We start from the raw sequence: 26,056 nt of genomic DNA on the forward strand, positions 1-26,056 counted from the left end.
AGCACAGGCCTGTCTGGGTGAGTCTCCCTCATGCATATCTGTTCATTCATTCATCCATTTAACACGCCCTGAAAGACCGCCCTGTCCTGGTGGAAGGGCATGTCCTGGGGGCTGTGGAAGTACAAAGGAAAGAGAATTAAACATCCATTCCCCTCTTCCAGGAGCAGAAGCCCAGGGTGAGGCCAGCCCATTAAACCTACTTGGCCCATAGAAGGAGAAGAAGAGGGCTGGGCAGAAGAAGAGGCAGGAGGGCAGCCGTCGGTGACGGTGCGAGGACATCACTGGAGGCTGTTAAAATGAGTCTGTGTGCTTGGGTCAGGCAAGGATGCAGCCAGCATCAGCTGCTGCTGCTCTTAGCTTCACTGCCCGTGTCCCTCAGCTGGCCCTGCTCCTCCCTCCAAAGAACAAGCAAGAATTCTAACAGGGTGAAACCAGGACAGGGGCTGGCTCACACATCCAGGGGAAAATGATCTGAAAGCACCGCATTCCATGGGACAGACAGGCCAGGAAAACCAGGATGCTCAGAGAAACCAGACCTGACAGCAGACGGTAAATAATATCCCATCCGGAAGTATGACAGGACAAAAGGAGAAGCTGCACACATCGGCCCATCTTGCCCTGGGCTAGTCCATGCCCAGGCACTCGGGGAAGTGGACCACGGAGAGCAACATAAACTATCATGTGCCAGGAGGCCTGGGAGCCAAGGCCAGAGGGTGGGGGAGGAGCTGCAGGCTTCTCAAAAGACCCAGGGGGCCAACTGTGACATGTGATCTATAAGCCAAATATTTATAAATGGAATCAGATCTCCTCCTAGGCTGATGCCTTTATTTGTATGTTCCTTCATTTAGCCCCAACTCTCCTTATCCCCCTGGTAAGATCTTATAAATCAAATGCACACACACCAACACCTCCAGCTCCATGAGGTCAGGAGGTATTTCATTAACACCATCTCTCCTCTACATGCCTGGTCCAGCAAAGACCCAGGCAAAACGGGGACTGATTGGCCGATTAAACGCACTAGCGAGGGAGAGCTTCTAGTTAAAACAATTTATCTAGATCTTTTAAAAGCAAAGAATCCCATAATAGTAAACATAATTACTCTTTAATGTGATCTGGTTTTTAGTTGAAGTTTCATCTATTTTATGGAACAAACTCTTTTTTTAAATACTGTGACATAAACAGCTACGTACTTACGAAAACTGTTCTCCTTTCCCTGGGCACAGAGCTAGTCCCACCTCCCAGCCTCCTTGGCAAGCAGTGTGGCCATGTGCCTGAGTTCTAGCCAATGGGAGGTGAGTGGAAGTGGGTGTCCCTTCCAGACCTGGTACTGAAATTCTCCCACAGGTAATTCTCTGTTCTCTTTCCTCATGCATTGGCTAGAAGTGAAGGACTCCAAAGCCCCTGGAGATGGAGGATGGAGGAGCCTGAGTTCTTGAATCCTCCCATGGAATGCCAGCCACAAATTGGCATTTGGACTCCTATATGGCCAAGAAATGAATTTAAGTCCTATTAAGGCTGGGTGCAGTGGCTCATGGCTGTAATCCTAGTGCTATAGGAGACCAAAGTGGGAAGATCACTTGAGACCAGGAGTTCAAAACCAGCATGGGCAACATAAGTGAGACCCCTGTCTCTACCTAAACAAACAAGCAAACAAATAAATAAATAAAGTAATATAAAATAAGATTAGCTGGTCTTCAGAGGGACAGAACTAATAAAGAAAAATAAATCAAAGTTAAAAAAATAATGCAAAGAAAGAACAAACAGGAACGTTAAAAAAAAAAAAAAATCCCACAAGACAAAATTAGCCAGGTGTGGTGGTGTGAGCCTGTAGTCCTAGCTACTTGGGAGGCTGAGGTGGGAGGATCACTTGCATCCAGGATTTGGAGGCTGCACTGAGGTATGATCTCACCATCTCACCTCTGTATTATTCCTCCCCAGCTCCCCAGGTGACGGAGCAAGACCCTGTCTCAAAAAAAAAAAAAAAAAAAAAAGTCCTATGATGCTACTGAGATTATGTTATGGCATTGCTCTATTATTACAGCACCCAGCATTAGTCCAGCACAAGCACTTAAATGCATAACATGGCTGGGAAGTCAGGCTTGGGTAGGGGAGGTACCGGTAAGCCGGTAAGGGTTACATTTTAATATATGGGGAGAGGCCGATGCCAGGAACATCCATGGAGATGAGGAGTTCTGAGATTTCCTGATATGCTTGGCTCAGTAAAATTTTTTGGAATCCCCTCATTCCCTTTCCCACCTGCAACTTGTACCTGGCCACAGATACTCTCCATTTGCTGTTCATCAAGTCTCCCCATAGTGGCTACTCGACACTGGGATTTAACTGATGGCCCCAGAATGCATCCCTTTCTCTTTGAACTTTTTCCTCAAGCTAATAATTTCCCTTAATCTTCTGAACTTCCCATCGGGTCTGACAAAAAGCTTACTGAGTGCCTTGTTCCGCCTCTATTTCATGCAACCTTCTGAAGTTCTCTTTTATATCAACATCCATCAGTCCTTCCCTTTCTACTGCGTTTGGGTTCTATCTCTGTCATGCATCGCTTCCCCATGTTGCTTTCCTGCGTCCTCCAGTCTCACTCTGCTCTGCCCCATTTCCTGTTTATTTTCCAATAAATGGTTTCCTTCATCTTTCATGCATTTCCTCCCTTCCCAGTGCTCCGACCACAACCCCACTTATTTTCTGAGACACACTCCCTCTCCATTAATCTTTCAGCTAGGAAAGAGAGGCTAAAGCTTTCCATTCTTGTGCATCTCTGCCTTAGTTAATTAGAGCCTTGTGTATAACAAACTAAAACTGTTTAACTAGCTGTTTCATCCTGACTCTTCTGCCCCTCATGGTGGTGGGCCATCATCTGATCACATAGTTCATAATCTGTTATCGTGCCAAGAAGGAAGAAAGCTCCCGACATCTTAAAAGAAAGGAAGCAGAATAATTTATAGAAAGAAATAAAGTGCTTAGTCAAAAGTATACTGCAAGAATTGTCACTGACTTGTTCTCAGCTTTTCCCTCATTAAACTTTTCATTTTCTGCCATCTGTCAAATATAAATCAACTTCTGTCAAGTTTCCTTAGACATTTCAAATACTTGCATACTCTATTCTTTCATTCCCTTTTCCCTCCAGGCATTTATAATTCTTCGACTTCCAAAAAGAATTGTGATCGTTCATAACAGGAGGCACACAAATAATAAAAATAACTTGCAACGTGAAAGAACGTGAGCCACTGTAAGAAATGGCAAGGTCCATGAATCTACGTATCTCAGGTTAAGGATACTTATTGTCACTGAGCACAAAATTGATCCCTGAGCTAAGTGCACATAGTGTTAAAGACAAAGCAGGCCGGGCGCGGTGGCTCAAGCCTGTAATCCCAGCACTTTGGGAGGCCGAGACGGGCGGATCACGAGGTCAGGAGATCGAGACCATCCTGGCGAACACGGTGAAACCCCGTCTCTACTAAAAAATACAAAAAAATTAGCCGGGCGAGGTGGCGGGCGCCTGTAGTCCCAGCTACTCGGGAGGCTGAGGCAGGAGAATGGCGTGAACCCGGGAGGCGGAGCTTGCAGTGAGCTGAGATCCGGCCACTGCACTCCAGCCTGGGCGGCAGAGCCAGACTCCGTCTCAAAAAAAAAAAAAAAAAAAAAAAAAAAAAAAAAGACAAAGCAAAAAGGAAAACAGAAGAAGTGGCAAAGACCTCAATGGTTAAAACTAGAAAGCACACGGTACGTGACTTTACTTTTTGTTACTCCTGTAGAAAGTCTTTGAACTACTTTAAAAATATTTCCTTACATTCTGCCTATTTGCTAAAAGGATATGACACAGCATAAAATTTAAAAAAATCATTATTGTAAAAATAAAGACAAGACATGTTAAATGGGATATGTGGTGGAAGGGAGACTGATTATAACTTTCTTTTAAAAGGCTAGACTCATGGTAATGGACACAATTGAGTACAGACTTTAGCTCTGAGCTCCCCAGCACCCATAGCAAAGAGAGAACACAAGATTATAGAGCTGATTGTTTTCTAATCACAGTTACAAGATAGTCACTTCGTAACTATGAACTATGAGAGGAAGTTGTCTTATGGGTCTTGAGTTCCCTTATTCTTCAGGAAAACTCTCCAGGGCTTCTATCATGTCATCTTCAAAATCCTTGGCCAGCTCCACCATCCAGTGGCTTCACCATATGACCCAGCTCTCTGCCTGCACTGAGGACATTACTTTATCCTTGGATGTACCATTTCCCAGGCATTTAGGTTCTGTAGCCATGATGAGCGTCGTATTAGCCACACTAACTGCAGTCTCATCTGCTTATGTTTTTTCTTTCACTCTACTTGCATTTTTACTTAATAAGTTTTTTTATCCTGGGAAATCCCTGCTTTGGGAGACTAATAGCCTCGAGAACGTTTGTATTCCTTCCTGGCTTGTGAACAACTTACTCCTTCCTTGCATTTCACCTGAACTCCGTCTTTCCCTCCAAGCCCAGCTGAAGTCCCATCTCTTCTGTGGAGCCTTTCCTGATAACTCAGCCTGGGAGCTGAAACATCCTCCACTGAGCCCAGGGCTGGCTCCTGCCTTCCTACTATACAGCGGCTGTGGCATTTTCCCCTAACAACTGAGCACATCGTAGGTGCCCCATAACATGGCAATGTAGCAGGGCTGAGCAATGGATGTGCGCCCACATTACCTGGGTTCCTGGGTAAGTCATGCTTCAAGCTTCAGTATAGCCAGCTATAAAATGGCAAAGGGGTTGGGGAAGAGGGAGCTCTGTATTCTCTGAAGTCCCTGCCATCTTGAAGTCTCGCCTTCTTTGGCGTCCCCCAAATGTACCCTGACTTTGGTGTTTTGCGCTGCTTCAGTTTTCCTTCCAGGGAGTCGCACTCATGGATTCTTTAGCAATCAGCAGCCCTTCTTGTCTCTAAGACAGCCCTCCCTGTGCCTCGCCTCTGCCCAAAGCAGGCACATCCGAGTCCTGGAAAGCCTTCTGACCCCCTCTCTCCTCTCAAACTGGTCTAGTCTCTGCCTGTTTGAAACAGACTATTTTTAGCCTCCATTTCTGTCTGCTCAATTTTTCTGCCTTCCACCATTTCTATTGCATCTTCAGGAATACACTGACATTTCTGTCCCTGGTGAAACATTTAGTCTGTTCCTGATTTTGGACATAAGCCACCAAGTCCTGGACTGTACAATGACAGAGCTGCTCCATTCTAGTTGTGGTTCTGCCTCCTGGCAGGTTCTGCACTTTTGTGGACGTGGCTTAACCACTCTGAGCCTTGGTTTTCACATTTATCCATTAGAGACGGCACCTGCCCGGGCTGACTCAAAGTTAGCAATCAATCAAGACAGCCCCAATCCCATGGTCTGCTTGACCAGCTCACGAGGCCAGTCCTGAGGAAAGCTTTTCCTCCAAAGCACGTGGACAGCACAAAAGAGTTTACAAATCACTTTCTCATACACTGTCCTTTGAGGCATTGCAATCATTGTGGCCATTTTCTAGACGATACAGCTGAGGCTCAAGCAGCTTACCCAGGACATGCATCCAGGTCTTCAAAAACCAGACCTCACACTCCCCACCTGCAACAGGCTGGCAGAACACTCGAGACGCCCACCTGAGCTACAGGTGTCCGCACACAGTGGTCCCCAGAACCCACACTCCTGTCCCCCCACACTGAGGGATATGTGGGCCACTGTCACCTCCCCACAAGGGGTCGTTCCCCCTGCAGTAGTGCGAGATGGGGCTGCAGAGGTGCACGTGGAAGCTTCATGGGGGTGCTGCTGTGAAGAGGCAGAAACAAGACCCGAGGGCAGGATGAGTGAGGCAACAGGGCTGTGCGACACTGCTTCATCTTGCCTGTAAGCTGCGGCTTAGGGAGCAGACAGTTTCGGAGAGACGTCACCCAGGCTGGCGGGGAGGGGAGAATGTCTGACGCGGGCATCTGAGTCATTCTGACTGAGGAGGAGGAGGTGACTCTGACTCTCCCAGCAGGGGCAAGGGCAAGAGGCTGGGGTGGCAGCTTGAGGTCCTAAAATAAACCTGCACATTTGGCTTGAGCTTGCATCCTCTGTGGATTCCCTTGCCTCCTGGACACCTGGAGCAGCCATTGTGGCAGCCTGGGCAGAGCCCCCCACCTGGGTGATCTTGACCCAGGAACTTCTCCTCTGGGCATCAGAGTCCCCTTTGAACATCAAAAGGGTTGAACTGGACCATTCCTGAGGTCTTTTTGAGTCTTAACGTTCTAGGATTCTAAATTAGTACTTTGGTGGTTATTGACTATGTCTGACAGTGAAACATTATTTATCTTAGACATGGGCCAAGTGATAACAGACATTTCTTGAAAGGTAAAGATTCCCCAGGTGAAAAATCCACCCACAGGGCTGCTTCTCTTCCTGTTACCGGCTGAGGGGGCCGGGACAGGTGGTTGGGGGGTATCCACAGCCAGTTTCCTCTCCTTTCCGGGCCCCTCCCCAAACTCCCTGAAGCTGGATGTGGCCACATGGCAGGTCCAGAGAATGGGGGGAGGAGTCTCTGCCACTTCCAGGAGCAGGCGTTTCAGAGGTGGATGTGCCTCCCCACACTTTTTGCCCCATCCGCCAGCTGGAACACAGGACTGCTCTGGGGTTGCACCACTGAGCCTGGGGGTCTCCCCATGACTGCAGCTGCACCCATGCTCACTGGGTAATGCAGTGACCGGATACCCTCATCGGTCTGCGTAGTGAGTGAACGTGGGGTGGTTGCTGTTGCTCGTCCACCTCCCCTGCTGGATTCTGAGCTCTCTGGGGTTCAGGGTCACATCTGACTTTTCCTCCTGTCTCCAGGGCTGGCCTCAGCACCTGACTCAATAGTGGTTTTTTGATTTGGGAAAAACACACCTTCAACAGCCTCTCCCAGTCCATCTGCTCTTTGTGGCCCTAGAGTTGGAGACTGAGTGCCCAGTGGCTGTCCTTGCCCCCTGGGATGGACCCTGGGAGGGCCCCTCCCAGCTCCACTCCATCATCTCAGACCGTCAGAGATAAGGGGGCCTTGGTGACCACCTCCTCCAGAGGCAGCCTGGGGGCGTCTATGGTTACCTTGATGACTAAGGGCATCCCTGGGATATGGTGGGTGGGGGCTGGGCAGGCTGAACATCTCAGTGAGCAACAGTCCCCTCCAGGAAGGACTGTCCTGCCCAAATGCCATTAGTGTCCTGACACAGGTGCCTGGGACCCTGACACTTCTTGAGCCATTTCCCATTTTTTTCTTGCCCTTTTTGCCCTGCCATCTACTAAAATCCCTTCTTTTCCTTGCCTGCTCCCTGCCTGCACAATGCTTTCTCCTCCCTCTCGCTTCTGCAGAAAGCTGGCTGCTTCAGGCAGCCTGGAATGACATCTCGGTAGGTCCTGGTGCCCACACAGCTGTGTGGACATGGGCAGCGTGGGTTTCTCCTTTGCACACAGCCTGCCCACCCTGCCCTTCCCCAGAGAGAGGCTTCCCAGGAACACAGGCTCCGACAGCAGCTGCGGCCAACCCCCAGCTGGACACTGATGGTGTGACACCCACATGGACTCCCACCAGCAAACAGCCCATCCCTGGCCAATGCAGGCCCCGCCCCCTCGTCATGCCCCCCCACCCCCCCAACACACACACATACACATCCGTGTGCTGGCAATAAGCACAACCATTTGCACTGGATCCCTGGGAGCCTGCTACACTGGTCACAACTGATTTCTTCCTTCAGAAAGGCACCTGCCAGGCAGAATCTCCTCCCTTGATCCGAATCCACTCCTGCACCTACATCTCCCCATCTGCCCCTCTCCAGGCTGGTCCTTTTCACTGGGGCAGTTTTCCCACTGCTCCATGGCCAGTCCAACCTCGGGGTCCCAAGGCTAACTTACAAGAGTGATTACCAGACCTGCCATGTTTTCCCTTCCCCCAGTCTTGCCCCATCAGCAGAGCTGAGACCAGCATCACAATCACTGCCACCAAGTGGGGCAGCTCAGCCCAGAAACATGGCCCTAGGGTCCTCCTTAATAGGATAAAGAGTAGACGCCCCACTGTCTTTGATGAGGCAGGCAGGTTCTACTCTCTAACCTGAAAGGATATGCCAAAAAAGAAAAAATCTACATTTGGAGGGACCCACGCTGGTCCACTGCCTCCCAGGAGCCCTGGGGTTCTTTCTCAGTCTGAAGCATGAGCAGCCCTCCTGGTCCATCCCCCACCAGAGGATGCCACCTCTCCCGGTCTCCCCTGACTCCACCTGCAGCATCTCTCCTGCAAGGCCCTCCCTGGAGCCTGGCCAGGGCCGGTGTTGCCAGACCTCAGGGTCATACAGACTTCAGCTCACACAGCTGTACCCTGTCTGCTCTCTTCCTCCACTTCCTCTGATGACCCTCATGATGGGTCATCTAAGAGCCATACCCCTCACCCCAATTGCCATCTTCCCCTGCCCCAAGCTGAGCATAAAAGAAAGTGCCCTAGAGTGCCATCACGCCACTACCATTTCCAGAAGAGGGCTCTAGAGAGGACCAATAAGCAAACAGAACAAAGGGCGAGAGGGGAACGTAGGTTCAAGAGAGTTCAGAAGTCAAGATTTCTTTACTGCAGAACCTCCAGAGCCTTCAATGCACTATTGTGCAACTGGATTTCCAAGAAGGGGATGTAGCATGCGGTGTGGCCCAGACTCACTGGCAGGCTAAACTTTATGACAGGAGAGCTTCTAGGAACACACCAGGGAAAAACTACCTGAGCCAACCTTGGGTATTTTAATGTTCTCAGGAGGGCCTTGATATTGACCCAAGGATTAGTCATAGAGGCCAGGCTGGTTCATGACTTTCTGCAGGCATTTCCCAAGCAGTGTTTCCTAAGGGGATCTTCTGAAGATGAGCCATGAATTAACAGAACTCTTCCTTCCCCTGGCCCCACAGCTTCAGCCTCCGGGTTCTGGACATGGGAGTCCTGGCAACACAGATGTGGAAGAAATAGAAAGAAGACCCTCAGGGCAGTGCTGGAGGACAAGGGTCGTTAGTCTGGGGTCCCCTTAGTCTCCAGGACTGTCACCACTCATGTATTTGCCCTGCATCTTGGTTTATGTTTTTGGAGAACATAGATGTTATTCATCCATGCCTCATCAATCCCTGCTGAGAGGTTTAGGTAAAAGAGGGGGGCTGGGTTTGTACCAGTACACTTCACTGAAAAAAATATTTCCTCAGTGACTCTAAAGGAACATTTCTGCTAGATTTCACATGTGTAGTCCAGAACCAGAAACTTTGAGAATTTCGGACCTATTTGTGGGTAGGTGGAGAAGATCAGAGAGGGGCAAGTTGGGGTGGTGGTGGTTAAAAAGCAAAGCAAAATAAAGAAACAGAAAACCAAGTAATGAGTGAGCAGGCTCTCCCCAAAGCTAGTCTTTAGGCTGGTTCCATCCTGAAAAATGCCAGTGCCTCACTAGTAGATCCCAATGGGCAAAGTAGCAGGAGGTCAAATGGGATAAAAATGTGAATGTAATGATTTCTCACATTTACATAGCACTTTACAGTTTATAAAACACTTTCATACACATGATTCCATTTGAACTTCATAAAATCCTTACATAGGAGGCAAAGCAGAAAAGGCTCCCTAATTTAGAGATCATGAATCAATAATTAGGTGACTTGCCCAAGATCTCCCAGCTTATTGGAAAACCAAGGATCAAGATGGAGGCCTTCTGCCTTCCTGCCTGCTGCCCCTCATTCCTCCTGCTGAGCCCACCAGACCAAGAGTACATGGCAGGTAAGAATATCAAGGAATGAATGAGCAAATCAACCAACCCAGCACTGGGGTGCCATCCCAAGAAGCTAAATAGTCACTGGCACACAGGGGGTACGGCTGAGGTGGCACAGAGGGTTGGCCATCTCCTCCTGGCCAGTTCATCTCATTCACTGGAACAGGGTCATGAACAAAGCAGGTGTTTATTAATGGATATTCATATCACATTCTCAAAGCTGGGCCCTGGGTGGGCAAAGCAGTGAGGTGCTGTGAGGTCTCAGAGCCTAGGCGCAGTTTCCTCATGGCGTGTGGTCATTGCTCAGCATTTAGGGCCCTGGAGGTATTGAAGAAAAAAAAAATTTTTTTTTGAGATGGACTTTTCCTATTGTTGTTCAGGCTAGAGTGTAATGGCCTGATTTCGGCTCACTGCAACCTCCACCTCCCGGGTTCAAGCGATTCTCGTGCCTCAGCCTCCTGAGTAGCTGGGATTATAGGCACATACCACCACACCTGGCTAGTTTTTTGTATTTTTAGTAGAGACGGGGTTTCACCTTGTTGGCCAGGCTGCTCTCGAACTCCTGACCTCAGGTGACCCACCTCCCTCAGCCTCCCAAAGGGCTGGGATTACAGGTGTGAGCCACTGTACCCAGTCACTGAAGAATAAGGTGAAGATGAGGCCTGTTGTGGGCAGAATTGGGTCCTCCCTGAATTCAGAGTGGAAGTCCTACCCCCAGTACCCCAGAATATGACTGTATTTGGAGATGGGGCCTTAAAGGTATAAAATGAGGTCGTATGGGTGGCCCCAACCTTATATAACTAGTGTTCTCTTGGAGAAGAGATTAGGACACAGACTCACAGAGCGATGACTATGTGAGGACATGGGGAAAAGGCAGGTGTCTGCAAGCCAAGGAGAGAGGCTTCGAGGAAACCAACCCTGCCGGCACCTCGACTTAGGACGTCTGCTCTCAGGAACTGTGAGACAGTAAATGTCTGCTGTGGAAGCCCCGAGGCTATGAGCCCCGAGTCTATGAGCTCCCAGTCTACAAACCCCAAGTCTATGAGCCCCTAGTCTATGAGCCCCAAGTCTATGGGCCCCCAGTCAATGAGCCCCGAGTCTATGGGCCCCCAGTCTATGAGCCCCCAGTCTATGATGTTTGTTATGATAGTATTAGCAAGTGAATACGAGGCCCAAGGTCAGGCTGGGACCCAAGAAGGCGATGTAAGGTGGCCCAGCACCCTCTCCCCACTGGGCGATAATCCAAGTGAATGTCCTGTCTGTTCACATCACAGGGCATTCACCCTTCCTTTCCTAATACTGTGTCCTTTGAAGATAAGCACTACACCAAGAAAATCAGATCATATATAGACCTCCAAAGAGCTTGAAGTCCAGAATAATGTACAAACACATGGTCAAGATAAATACATAGAAAACACCCAATATTTTTAACACAGTGTGTCCAAAAGCCAGTGTGTGGGTTGACTGTTTCCCAGAGGAGCAAGCTCTCTGTGGTGACCACATCTCTAGCTAACCTTCTGATACCCAACAGTCAACCCACATCAGTGATGAGAAGTCACTTGTACGGCCAATACCGTCCTCTCAGCTCCACCCCCTCTCTGTTTTGGTAAGGTCTGTTGGAGAGGCAGCAGGGCTCCTCTCAACATCCACATTGCACAAGAGGATGTGCAGGCTTACAGAAGGTTATAAGGCTTGCCCAAGGTCATGCATCTTGCACTGATGAAGCCAGAAGTCCACAGGTCTCATGTTGAGTGGAGAGAGAAGGGAGAGAACTCCATGGCCCTGGGACCCTGGGTGGAGAAGGTGGGGGCCACCCTGACCAGGCAACAACACATGTGTTAGGGTGGGGATACACTGGTGGTCAGAGGGCAAAACAGGTGTGGCCAGAGTGTCTGAACTGTGCCTGAAGCTGCCTGCCAAAGTTGCCCCCACATGCTAGGCCAGGCGCGGTAGCTCAAGCCTATAATCCCAGCACTTGGGAGATCAAGACGGGCGGATCACTTGAGGTCAGGGGTTTGAGACCAGCCTGGCCAACATGGTGAAACCCCATCTCTACTAAAAATACAAACATTAGCCGGACATGGTGGTGGGCACCTGTAATCCCAGCTACTCGAGAGGCTGAGGCAGAAGAATTGCTTGAACCTGGGAGGCAGAGGGTGTAGTGAGCTGAGATCGCACCTCTGTACTCTAACCTGGGCAATAGAGTGAGACTTCATCTCAAAAAAATAGTTGCCCCCACATGCTAAAGGACGCTGTGATTAGCACATTCCAGAAGTTAGGGTCCTGTCTATATTTTCCTGAGAAAGGCAATCATTCATTAGCTTGTCTCATTGATGTCGCCACCTTTCCCAAAATCCGAGTCCCTGTGGAATCCACGTGTCCTTGTGTGAGTGCTGGGATCCCTCCTGAGGCACAATAATTAAGGGCTGTAATGAACACTGGAGACTGCGCTTATGCAAACACTGGCTGAGGGTCACCTATATGCTAGGAACTGCATTGGGTCTTTGGGGGCTGGTTTATTTCAGAGATGCATCCTGTCTCCAAAGACCTCACAGTCACACGTGGAGAAGACGACCCGTATATGAAGGACCGGCATGCAAGGCAGAGTGAGACATGCCTAAGGTGTCAACAGTCCTGGGACAATGCCCCAAACCTGGACATGCTGGTAATAACATTCCCTGCTCCCCTGAAACAGCCCAGATTTAGTCCTTCACTGTAACATATGCACCGATCAATACTGAAGATGAATTAAACTGATGAAAATCAAACCCAAAGCCAGTTTTCCTTTCCAGACCAAAACTTTTCATCAATAATAGAGAATTAAAAGATGTCACTAAATTCTGATACCTGCATTGCACGTAGTTCAATCACAGGTTGTGAAAATGGATTCAGAAGTAGGAAGCCTTGCCAAGAAGCTTGTTCTGCTGGCCTTTGGCAGACAGAAAGGGGCCAGTGAAAAACAGACAGAGAGGGACCCATTCCAGAATAAAGCGAAAGCCCTTGAGGCCAACTATTCAATCCAGGCAGGTGACCCAGGGCTCCTCTACCCACTCAGTGGGCTGGGAGTCCAGGCGGTGGGGTCCAGAATGCCGCCAGGAAATGAAGCAGACGCACAGAGAACACTCAGCAGTCTGTTCGGCTGGTTTGAAGAAGAGGATTGAAAAAAGAAAAAAAAAAAAGCATAGAGACAGATTTGGGGGACATCACGGAAGACTAGGAATTGGAGACTTTTAGTTGCTGAAGGCTTTTGAGCAGAAAGCTAAGATCTTCAAAGAAGCAGCTTTGAGCCTCTTCTTAGAGCAACAGGGAATCTGAGTCTCTCTCCCAGGTTCATGGCCCCAGTGACGGGGCTGCTCTGTCTGCTCCAGCAGGAGCAGAAAGGAAGGAGCCAGGCCACAAGGAACTGCAGAAGCTGCGCTCCCTCTGTCTCGTATGCCGTTTCCCAGTCTTGGGTCTCCTCTGTCTCGGAAGCCCCCACATGGCCCCATGGCCACTGCCAGGTCACTGTGTTAAGTGTTGAGTTAGTGACGCTGATGATGCAGCAGCAAGATCCACCCTGCAGGACTGCGCAGCCCTGCCCAGAGCTGATGGAGGCTCTGGCCTCATGCTTCATTCATTTATTTAATCAATCATTTCCTGGGCACTGGCCAGATACCAGCCACTATGCCCGATGTGGCGATGAAGAAAGAAATGAAGATGATTATGGAATCACAGTTCCATTCCTCGAGCATATGTCTAGTAGGGGAGTCCTTCGTTCCATCAACAAACATTCTCTGAGCACTTGGTATGTACCAGAGAAAAGCCAGGCACTGGTGACACCACCCCTACCCCAGGAAGCGCACAGTCCGGGGGGGAGACATGCAGAGAGATGGCGAAGTGGAATGTGCTACCCGTCAGGTGGGCCCAGGTGCTTCGGGGTTTCAAAGCAGAGGCTGCGCACCAGGCCTGTGCACGACGATCACAGACTGTGGCTGAATGAAGTTCTCATCCTGGAGCATCTGTGGGTGCTGCCCTCCGGGAGCAGGATGAGCAAAACAGCACCGAGACCCAGGATGAGGGGAGCAGGGGGCAGAGCCCTGGGAAAAGCTGCTCTAGGGCAGTGGAAACCTCTGTAGTGTCCCCATGGGGCAGCAGACCAGCCCAGGACTCAGAGCAGAGCCTGGGGAGAGGCTCTGAATGGCCCACATGACTTGGCTGGTGGCACCCTCCCTGGAGGCTGGGGCACTGGTGCAGGTGGGGAGAGAAGAGGATGCTGCCACCATCCTGCAGAGGCTCCCATAAGGAGCCCATCATGTTTAGGGTGGGAAGCACAGGAACCCTGCCATAGCTTGAACTCTGCGGAGAAAAAGTGTAGTTGTCTACAAGGTGCCACAGCCCCTCAATGAGAAATCTGAGCCTAGTCCCCTTGATGGGTCCTACTCAGGAAGTAAGCAGATGGGGCACTGACAAAGAGCCTGGGCTTTGCTCACCCTGCCCTCTGAGCAATCCTTTTACTATGTCCAAGTCAGTTTCTCTTCTGCCAATGAAGCTCCTTCCAGGGTTGGGGGTTGAGGAAAGTGTTTCCAGAAACACCCAGTAGGTGCTTGATTCCTCCTGGCAAAAGCTGACTCTTCCCAACCCAGGTTGATGACGAGAAAGACTATCATGACCCCTACCCTGCGCACAAAGCATTTCCAGCCACATTCGCAACTTAATCCTCACAGCAATCTGGCAGGTGGATGGAGTAGGTACTATTGCTCTCAATTTGTTGATTCAAAAAAGTAACTTGGCCAGACTCGGTGGCTCACATCTGTAATCCCAGCACTTTGGGAGTCTGAGGTGGGTGGATCATGAGGTCAAGAGTTTGAGACCAGCCTGGCCACCATGGTGAAACCCCTCCTCTACTAAAAATATAAAAATTAGCTGGGTGTGGTGGTGAGCGCCTGTAGTCCCAGCTACTCATGAGGCAGAGGCAGGGAATCACTTGAACCTGGGAGGCAGAGGTTGCAGTGAGCTGAGATCACACCGTTACACTCCAGCCTGGGCAACATAGCAAGACACTGTCTCCCCGATCCAAAAAAACGTAACTTGATCTTGAGGAGCTATTTGTACTCTGTGCTCACAAAAGCATGATTCTCAATAGCCAAAAGATGGAAGCGACCCAAGTGTTGCTTGACACATGAAGGGAGAAACCCAGCATCCACACTGGAACATTATTCAGCCATTAAAAGGAAGGAAATTCTGGCACACACTACAACACGGGCGAACCTTGATAATATTATGCTAAAAGAATAAGCCCATCACAAAATGACAGATACTATCTGATTCTTCTTATATGAGGTCCCTAGAGGAATCAGATTCATAGAGGCAGAAAGTAGAACGGGGGTTGCCAGGGGTGGAGGAAAAGGGGAGTGGGGAGGTGCTGTTTAATGGGTGTGGACTTTTAGTTTTACCCAATGATAAAGTTCTAGAGGTGGATGGTGCTGACGGCTGCACAACAAAGTGAACATTCTTAATATGACTCAGCCGTCCACTTAGAATTGGTTTGGATTGTAGATTTTATATTGTGCATGTTTCACCATATTTTATGATTGTGACTTGAATCCATATTTCCTGCCTATTGGGTCCCACCCTGACCCTGACCCCATCAGTGGAGGAGCAGTGATACCATGAGGTACCAGAAGACCCCACGGCCTGGAGTCAGGCGGGGGACTGGGTGAGAGTCTCAGGAGCTGTGTGACCTCAGCCTCCTTCATCTCTTTAAATTTCATTTCCTAACCTATACATTGATGCCAATACCTAATAATGATAGCAAAGCGCTCCCAGCACAGGGCAGACCCTGAAGAAAGCCACAGGGAACAGTAAGGAAGGGTCCAGCCGAGTCCAGCCAGGATCCGGGGCCTCCTTGCAGGCAGCAATGGCAGCCTCCTTGGCACAGCCTGGGCACCTCTGGGCCCGCAGAGGACAGGCTGTCCCATGCCCACTGCTACCTTGAATCCCAAGGACAAGAAAGTCCAGGCCTTTACAAGTAATAGTTTGATTCCTTCGTTCATTCAAAGCATGGAGAGCTGGCTGAGCGCGGTGGCTCATGGGTGTAATCCCAGGACTTTGGAGGCTGAGGCATGAGGATTGCTTGAGCCCAGGTGTTTGAGACAAGCCTAGAAAACACAGTGAGACCCCATCTCTACAAAAAAATTAAAATTAGCTGGGCATGGTGGCACATGCCTGTAGTCCTAGCTACTCAAGAGGCTGAGGCAGGAGGATCACTTGGGCCTCAGGAGTTTGAGGCTACAGTGAGCTATGATCACACCACTGCCCTCCAGCCTGGGCAACAGAGCAAGACCCTGTCTCTAAGAAAAACCACAAGCATAGAGCATTGTGTGCAGCTGCCGGCAAGCCCAAGCAGCAGCGTGCAGTGGCTTTGGGGTCCAAAGCCTCAGCATGGCCTCTTTCCCTATGTGGCCTTGGGAGACTCATTTCATTTTTTCAAGCACCATCCAGAAAGTGTAGACACTCATGGCCCCTTCTGGGAGTGGCTGCAAGGTCACAGGGGGTCCTGGGCTCCCAGGGTCTGCACCCTGGGGAACTCTGTGAGGTCATCTCCTTTACGTGGAGTCTCAAGTGCTTTGGATGTGAGACTGTGGCCCTCAGTGAACAGTTCCTCTCTACGGGCACCTCCTGCAAGGAGGAAGGTGCGGGAGGAAGCTGGTGGCTCAGGGTCAGGCAAAGGCCTGACACGTCACTGTGCACCAGACTGGGCCCCATAAATCTCCAGGAGGAGGTGACCCTGGAGGTCTGGACTCCCTTCACTCTCCTTTGGCTGAAGCTACTGAACAGCCGAAGAAGGAGCCTGTGGTTGTTTCCCTGCCCAGCTCCCTCTTATTAAGTGGGAACCCTCCAGCCTCTCCGGGAGGAGTCCTGTCCTGTCTTCCCAGCTGCAAGAACGCATCTGGGCACAGATTCTGGTCCCCATGGCAACCGCTCCAATCTGTGTCAGCACAAATGGAGTCTGCTGCTGCTGCAGTCGCAAGAGGGGGACCCTGGCACACTCCTCAGACCGGGGACCCAGGGAATCCACAGGAGAGAGGCTCAACCGGGGAGCAGCCTCCCCGTGTCTACTTGCACTGGTCGCCAGGCTGGCCCTGCTGGGCAGGGGAGGTTCTGGGTGGGCAGACCTGACAAGCACTGACCCTCCGTGGAAGGACCTCAATGCTGACCTTGAGCCTGACCCCAAACCACTTCAGACAGTGGCGCTGTTAAAGCCCTCTGGGGAAACATACTCTGCAGCCTCTCTTGGTGCCTGACTCTAGGATTTATTCAGTCTCGTGGAGTCTACTGGGAAGACAGACCTATTTTTAAAATTTCATTTGGAAGGATCAAGTGGGGGAAGGAATTCCAGAGGGAAAGGAGAACTGACACTTATTGAATTTCTCGCTGTGTGCCCTGAGACTTTATTGACATTGTCAACTTCAGTAGGCACCATGAGTCTAAGGGATGTTGTCTTACAGAGAAATGAGACCCAGAGAGCTCCTGCCACTTGTTAAAGAACACACAGCTTTTAAATACTCATGCTGGCACATCGCTTTTAAATACTGGTGCTGGGATCCACACCCAGGTGCCGTCGGCCATTCTGCCTGTGTGTTCCCCACTATTCCACTTGCCGCTGACCCCATGTGACGCAAGGCTTCTTCCCATCTGCCAGGAACCTTGAGGTCACTGGTGAATCCTTGAGTCCTACGGAAGGGAGGATTAGGGGAAGGAAGTGCAATGGGGTGTGACAGTGGCAGCCTTACCAGGGCCTGAGGGTTGTGGCTCCCTTCCCATGAGTCTCAAGACAAGAGGGTGCTCAATGGAGGCTGCCCATGACAGGGCGAAGGCTGGGCTCAGTGGCAGTCCAGGAAGGTGCTAGCAGTTGGCCTTGAGAGCCCGTTTAGAAATTCTGGGTAGGCACAGAATGAGGAGAGAGGACAGTGACGCCAACCCATCCAGCCCCACAGGCCTCCAGCCTTAGCACCATAGGAGCAGAGTGGACATCCCCTCCCATGGCAAGCAAGGCCTCCCAAGTGGGGCCAGAGGCCTCATCCTCATGAGCCATCAATTTCAGCCAGCTTAGGCTGATGGCCAAACACAACTTCCAATGGCCAAGGCAAAGGGGACCTGGGTCACAGCAGGACCACTCTGGGGCGAGGAAGAGGGAGCAAGGTCAGAGGAACAGGGCGCTGCAGGGCCATAAGAACCCCAACCCTTCTGCAGCCTGAATTCTGCCCCTCCTAGGCAGAAGGCTGTGTAGGAGGACACAGTGCAGATTCCTAGCCACCTACTCCCAGGGAGGAAACGCCTCCTTCTTCCCATGACAAAGTGGCCTCTGGGCAGCTCTGTGTGTGTCTCCTGGCTTGTCTGCAATGGCAAGAGGAAGTGTGTGTGTCAGAGGCAGGGAATGAGAGATGACTTAACTGTGTATCAATTGGGGGAATAAATGAACACATTTTGGTGCATTACAGTATACTCAACAATAGAATAAGTGCAGCTTTAAAAAATAAAGAAGCAGCATTCTATTTCTGACTTAAGAACTGTCCACAGTGGATAAAGCAAGTTGCAGAACAATATAGTGACTATTATCCCATTCTTGAAAATAAAATCTGTCTATCTGCATATAGGTTTGATGAAGTATCCATATAAGATCATCTGGAAGCCTACACTGCACCAATTGTTAGTAGCTGTCGCCTCTGGAAGGGGAAGAAGGAACTGCAACTGGGAAAAGGGGCAAGGAAGAAAGAATATTGGTTTTACTGTATATACTTCTTGGAATAGTGTTAGAAAGACCAGGTAACATTGTTGTGATAAAAAAAACAATAAGGGGCCAGGCACAGTGGCTCACATGAGCCTCTTATTCTAGCACTTTGGGAGGCCAACATGGCAAGACTGCTTAAGGCCAGGAGTTTGAGACCAGCCTGGGCAATATAAGGACACCCCATGTCATCTCTACAAAAAAGTTTTTAAAAATTAGCTGGGCATGATGGTGTGCACCTGTAGACTCAGCCACTCAGAAGGCTAAGGCAGGAGGATCATTTGAGCTCAAGAGTTCGAGGCTGCAAGTGAGCCATGATTGTACCACTGACTCCAACCAGGGCAACAGAGTGAGACCCTGTCTCAAAATTACATACATACATACATATATGAAATAAAGTTGAAAAATAAAGTAATCATAAAAGGTCCCCAAACACCTCTAAACAAGAGTGCATGCTTGAGATCAGTCCATTTTTCGAGTGAGCAATTCCCTAAACTCTTGGCAGAGACCCATCTCAGAAAGCAAGAAGAGAAACACACACTTGAATTTTTTTAGATGACACAGACTGTTGGTTCTTTGCCTTAATAGAAAACCCTGGGCTTCCCCAGTCATTACGTCCCCATAAGCAGACAGCTTCAAGCAAACGAACACAAAGAGATCTCTTCTCACACAATTTGTCCAAGCTACAGCCGATGCCAAATCAGGGATGTGTTTTTTTTTTTTTTTTTAATAGGAAAGGACAGGCTTTAGAAACAAGGTGGGGAAGGAGAAAGAAAAAAGAGATCAGTGCATGTCAAAAGAGGTATCTTCTGCAATTCCTCTGACCTGATTATTGGGCTCATTTTAGAAATTTAACTATTTATCTGTTTCTTGTTCTCTGAACAGCAGACAGTAATAATTAAAACTTTGGAGATGTAAAGTCATCACTTGCCCCTGCTGTGAGTCCGTCCCCAGTTCATCATCACAGTGACGGTCTGGGCCGGCCTCCCAGGTGGTCTCCAAAGCGTCCTTCACAGCCTACTTCTGTCCAGCCCGTAGGCCAAGAAGTCTTCGTTGAGCACGGGCTTATGCTAGGAAATTACTTGGAGGAGGAGAAGCCAGGTGGTCCCCCACGCCAAAGCAGCATGTAACCTAGTCAGAAGGACACTGCCCCCAGAGACAACGCAAGAACACCAGAGACAAGCTGGGTCTGGCCACTCTGTGGCTTATATAGGCCTCTCTGGGCACTGTTTGCCTGTCGAAGCTGCCAACCTCTTTGGAGAGGAGAATAGAGTTATTATTGCCTCCACTGTACACAGGTGAAAACTGTGGATCACAGAAGAAGATCCGTACGACAAGGAAAAAAATAATTCACAGGACGTATCAATGGCAAATAATCAAGAAGAAAACTCACAGGTCTGTCATTATTTGGGACAAAAACCTCCTTTCAATAAAGGTGAAACCATTAAATGTTAGGTAGCAGCAACACACTGTTCTAGGGACTGCGAGAAGCAGTCTACCTCAAAATGGCATGGTTTTGCTAAAGCCAGATTCTAAGAAAAGTAAGGATACATAAGAAAAGCATTAAAATCCCGCTCTGAAAACTGACGCTTCCACGGAAAATTAGAAGGTACCAGGAAAATCCAGAAGATGGACTTTAACTTTAGCTTGACCTCAGCGTCCTAATGCATTAATCACTCAGATGGAATGAATCTGTTCCTGCCGGGGTAGAATTACACAGTTATCTGTTATCCAATGTCAAATAGGTTATCCCTTGATTAAGGTCTCAGCACGGATGACAATTTTATTGAAACGATTTCCATTATCTGCACAGCAGCTCATCACAAATATATTTGGCCCAGTGTATTTCAAATGTGATTTGATCACACATCAAAACGTGGACATTTAATTTATTTTAATCGAGAAATTAAATGCATCTGCCTTGCTTCCTCTCCTGGGGCTCTTCCGTCTCAGGAAATTCCCACATCAGCCAGTCTGGACAAGTCATCGGCAGTAACTTCACTCAGCCTGAATTCTTCCCCCTTTCCCCATGGCTCTGACTCCAAGTTCTGATCATCAAGTTGAAAGGGAAACTTAACAATCAAAGGAGATGTAAACAAGAATAGTCTCTGTCAGTTCAGTGGAGAGAGAGAGAGAAGCTTTAATGTGCACTGGTCAGTCGGGGCTGATTCTGCAAGTGTTCATTAGGAATCAGTGGAATTTCCACTGTTTCCCTGGTGTCACTTGGGCTACTGCCTCTTGGCCTGTATCAAATACAACAAAGGAAAATGGTCCTTGCCTCTCGAAGTGGGACTGAATGCCAACCAGCCTGAGGGGCAGTGGGTGGTTCATGGTTCTGTTCCCACTGGGGGATACTCTTGTCTGCCTACCCTCTCGCCTAAGACCTGGAACGAAGTGCACGGCCAAGGGCGCCAGCTGGAGGGGAGGTAGCAGTCAGACCAGGGCAGCATAGGTTTTGCAGACAGAGACTCACTTCCTTGCACTGCCAGAATATGCTGCTGTTGGGTGAGGAGCCGTGACCTGGGCAGAGGAAATTCAAGGAGCCAATTTATTCTCTGTACACAGAAAAGGTGGTCCTGTCCTGCTTGTTGGGGGGTCATCTCTGAAGCCCAGCTCCACTCTGTACCATCTTGCTAAGAACCAGGAGTCTGGAACATCTCCCAAAGTCTGTGTAGGGCTCAATGTCACGTGCAATCACTTTGCACTCCATTTCGAATGTGGGAGCAACAGTCAGTCAATGTTGGAAGGGCTTAGTTAAGAGAGCTAGTAAACCTCAGAGCTGAAATAATGGCGTATTCAACCTGCAGCCTGGGAGAAAGTCAAAGAAGAGTCCTCTGTCCCAACAGCGGTCCCCAAAGTCACCCTTCTGCCCTCAGGACCCCGGCTTTCCTCAGTTCCTTTTGATTGGGACACAGCTTAGGTTTGATAGAGCCTGGCCGCGGGGCTAGGCCTTTGGGCCTTCCTTGAACACTCTCCTGAACAGGAGACTGAGTGATGTTGAAACTCTGACGTCTCATGGTTCCGGAACTGAAGACGAGCCCAAGAGCAGGAAAGTGGAGTCCCAGGCAGTGGCCTCGAGTATTTCTATTATTTCTATTTCTGTATTTATTTCTCATTGTTATAGCTGCTGCAGCTGGGTAGCCCTTGGCAGGGCTTCCTCCCCGCCTCACCTCCCAGCTCTTTCTGCACAGGCAGCAGGCAGCACTCGTGTGCTTTAGAATCCTCCTGCCCTGAGGCTTCTGATCCTGTGAGTCTCCCTTGGAACTCGGGGGCTGCTGCTGCTGCAGAACTAGGCCACTCTCCAAGCCTCCCTCTCCGAGTCTCGGTGGCCAGAGGGAGCCCAGCACCTCAAAGAGCCCGTGGGGTTCCTCTGCACACTGCCATTATCCACCACACACATGGCTCAGCACATTCGCCCAGTTGCACCACTTGGAGTTCAGTGACTCCCTGGACGTGCCTTACAGGGAAGGAATGGGAATGCCTCCTGTTCCCCTCCTTCCCCACACACCGGCACGGGCTGCAACTTTCCCCAGCTTACTAGGAAAGCTCTGGGGACGCACAACCTGAAAGGCAGCTGGGAGCCACCTGTCAGGGAATGTCATCACTGTACCCTCGTGCCAATCACCCCGGGACTTGACAGGTGGCTGCATCCTCATGTGGGACTGGGCTTTCTTTTTACTACACCCCCGGTTGGGCTATTCCCCGGCTTCAAGTTCTGCATCTCCAGAATGCAAAACTTCACCAGTGCTGGGCTGGGTTTCCCCTTGGGGGCCTGGGGATGCTTTCATGAGGAGAGAGGACAGGAACGAGTTCATCAAGAAAAAGCCAGATGCACAGAGATATCTATCTCAGAATTATATGTAAAAGTAAAAAAAAAATCGGAAAGCAATCTAAGTGTCCAATAGGAAGGGAGGGCTTAGTATCAATAAGAGCTCTGGAAAGCTGCTGTAAAAGTAACTGTGAAAAGCATACCATCATATCACAAAGTGATTTGAATATATTAAGAAAGAGAACATAGAACTGAATGCCCACTATGATTAAATGTTTTAAATTTTTGCAAGGAAATGCAGAAATGAATAAAGTTCTTGACATAGATTACAAGTTTGCTGTTTCGTTGAAAAAAAAAACTCCTTTAATACTATATTATTTTTATAATAAGTAACATGAAAAGAAAAACATTAGGAGTCTGGAGAAAAAGGGACCCTAAATGGGAATCCCTAAGTCCTGGCTTCCAGCCCTGTCTCTGCCCCATCCACAGGCACACGGCTTTTGATACCTCCCTCTAAGCCTCAGTTTCCACAATGATACACTAATGGGTTCCACTGTGTGATCGCCTGGGTATCTTCCAGATCGGACTTCCCAAGGTTTTGTTCATCCACAAACAGTGCTTACTGGCCTAATTAGGTTATGACTTCAACCATTGATATTTACTAAACCAAGAGAGTTAGAAATCTGGTCAGAATGCCATCTGCATACACTGCTCCCAGTAATTCTGAGCAATTTGCCACGTACGATTTCAGCCATGCTTGACTTTCCAGGGCACAAATAGAAACTACTATATTGCTTCAAGGCTGAATCACTTAGCACTTCCCAGAATTCAGATATGATTTATACCGTCATTTTAAAATAAAACTCTCCTGTGTCTAAGAATTGCACTATTTATCATAGAGCATTTCCTAATTTTGGAAGGAAAAAAAAAAGGAAAATATTTATTCAGAAAGCACTTCATATTTACATAGCACCTACCGCTAATGAAACATCTTATCCGATCTTAATGATGAGATTAAGGTGTAAATTTAGAGCTCCACCCACCAGCCTGGTGTATTTCTTATTCAGTCCAAGTCTGTTTGAGAGAAGTTACCAGACTTCAGCTTTCAGAGTTAACGTGTGGGAGCTATTTTTTCCCCTCTAGAAAGAAGCACTTGCCAGTAACATTTTAGCTATTTCCCAAGGCTCAGAGAAGGTTCTCCATACTTTTCTATGTTGGAGGTGGGACTGCTGCCAGCTTGGAGGGAAGAAAGGTTACTCACACTCGACGGGAAAGAGCTCTGCTGTCCATGGTCTTCCTCACACATTTGCAATTGGTCAGCTCCTAGGAAAACAGGGGCTTACTCCTACAAAAAGAAATCTGCTGAAGAACAGCATCTAAGGCACACCACCATCTCCAGGGCAAATGCCCTGCAACCGCCTGCATCCAGGTGCACCTACACAGTTTCCCACGTCCCAGCTCATGCCTCCGTCCAACCTTTGCCAGTCTTCCTTCATCCCCTTGGCTTCCTCCTCTGCCTCCTCCTTCCAGGGTCTCCTTTGCAGCACTCCCTGGCCTCCCAGGCACTATCTCCCCTACTTGTCACCCAAGAGCAGTTGGCACAGAGTTCTGTGGGCATCACACAGACTTCCTCTCGTCACCCTCTCGGGTCCACCTCTGCAGCCCCCACGCTAGGTCGGAGCCTCATTGTCCCTCTAACTGCAGCAACAGGCAAAGCGCGTGCTCTCACTCAGTGTCCCTGGAGTGCCTGCTCTGCATGCCACATGCCGTGGGGTGCGGCTGCTGCTCTCAAGGAGCCCACATCCCCCTGTAGGGGACCTAGCCCATGCAGAGTGCCAAGTGCATGCTTGTCAGATATGAAAGGTGTGTGGTGTGTGTGTGTGCGTGCGTGTGTGTGTTCATGTACGTGTGTGCATGCGTGGACTGCATTAATCCTCATACCAATCTCCTAAGCGATCTTGGTCAGAGGCAGGAGAATGGGGAGTGGGCACTGGTGGAAGAGGAGGGCGCCAGAGCGGGGGATTATTCATTGTGGTGCCCAGGAAAGAGTGCCTGCCATAGGATGATCTCCCACGAGGCTTCCCTTCTGCCCTGCCTTGTTCAGCATCGGGCAGGCCTCCCACAGACCTCTCCTCTGAGGAGTCCAATTTCAGACTGTCAGCATGGCCCTGGGACAGCAACCATCTGGTTCCGCCAGTCTCTCCCCCTCCTCCTCATATCCCAGCTCGAAGCCACTGCTGCCAGAGGAAGGGCCTGCAGATGCCCTACCTCACATCACTCAGGGAGTCTGAGAATGCTCAAAATCTACTGAGTCAGAATGTCTGCAAGGTGGGACCCAGGAATCTGCATTTCCACCAACTTCCTGGATGTCTGTTGTGCTTACTAGAATTTGAGAATCACTTACTTAAGCTCTAAGCTTCTTAATCAAAGTCTCCTCCTTGGCAGGGGGCCCGAGTGCCCCGGAGGACACGCTCACGGTCCCACCAGCTGCCCACTTTCCCTCATGGAAGAATAGGACCAGAAGTCAAATGTGTTTTTTAAAAAGAAAAAATATATATATTTTAAAAACCCAAGTATAATTCATGATCCTGATCCAGACTCCAGCTAATGCATCAACTTACTGGTTTAGGAGCAGTTGCTTAAATGTCAATTAGTTATTTGAGAAAGCAAAATCACATTACAGGCAAACGTAGAGCTTGTACTTGGCCTGACCTGCAGGACATTCTGGATGTTAAAGGACTCAGGACACCCAGCCCAAAGCCCGGGCTGAGGATGTGCCTGGCACACAGTGGGTGCTATTCGTGTTATCCATAAATGGCAGCCTTCAGCAGAGGTGGGCTTTCAACATGGAGGCACTCATCAGCCTCACACCTTTTGTCATTTTATCATCACAGTCATGGAAAATCATTCCTAATGGGAGGAACACACTACGCCCTGCCCAGCCCACATTAAGGCAACCCTAGACTGACAAGTGTAAAATGTCAGATAGAACAAAAAGCTTTCAATGACAGTAAGTCAAGTTGCACACACTAGAAAGACGCGCTGAGGTTAAGTGACTTACCTCGGCTACAAAGTAAACCCCCAGCAGCGGGAAGAATATAATCCAAGTCTCCAGTGTCCCACTCTGATCCTATCTCTTTTCTAGATCCCGCTGCCTCTCCAGTGAAAGGGAAGACTTCAAATGAAAAGTAAGCACAGTAGCTTGTTCTGCTGCTAATAGAGGCAGTGGTGCGGCTGCTGCCAGCATCCTCTGAAAAGATTTAACACTAGAAATATTCGAAACAGAACAGAGGCGTCAGAGGTCACCCGGTCAGTCCTGTCCCGCAGGGATCAGTCCCACCTTCTTAGCGATCTCCAGGCAGCGGCTCCGTGGTCTCTCAGAAGCTGAGATGGGCCCCACAGAACTCTGCCTTTACTTCCAGGACTGATGCGTGGGCAAGTAGAACCAATCAACCCCGAACTCCCCTCTGCACTCTCCCTGGTCCTGCCCTCACTCTACTCTGTTTCTGGGTCTAAACTCTTGTACACTCTATAAGTCTTCCTCTATAGCTCACCTCTTTTCCTCCCCTCCAATCCTGTAACACTGTTGAAATATCACTAAGTCTACCCTTGGAGGAGGCCTTCAACCACCGTCCCAGCAAAGATCCCATTTGGCCTCCACTATTGGTGAACCATCCACATGCTCTTCTCCCTTTCTTCCTTGCTAACAAGACCCTGATCCTGATTCTTCTCCTCCCCTCAGGGAAGGGCACTGACCTCAGGCTCAGGATT

The 26,056-nt window shown here is 49.4% G+C and overlaps 1 protein-coding gene and 1 long non-coding RNA gene across 2 annotated transcripts in view; both read right to left on the reverse strand.

The window, feature by feature from the left end:
• Nucleotides 1-26,056, reverse strand: part of XKR6 (XK related 6) — a 308,200-nt gene that overhangs the window by 163,234 nt on the left and 118,910 nt on the right. The gene's annotated exons all lie outside the window — the stretch shown is intronic.
• On the reverse strand, nucleotides 1,087-5,862 carry LOC117063315. Its single transcript, XR_004428867.1, has 2 exons — nucleotides 5,622-5,862; nucleotides 1,087-1,478 (listed from the first exon to the last, which is right to left on the reverse strand). It is a non-coding gene; the product is annotated as an uncharacterized LOC117063315 (long non-coding RNA).

Source organism: Trachypithecus francoisi, unplaced genomic scaffold, assembly GCF_009764315.1.
Source record: "Trachypithecus francoisi isolate TF-2019V2 unplaced genomic scaffold, Tfra_2.0 Contig01554, whole genome shotgun sequence".
Taxonomy (NCBI): domain Eukaryota; kingdom Metazoa; phylum Chordata; class Mammalia; order Primates; family Cercopithecidae; genus Trachypithecus; species Trachypithecus francoisi.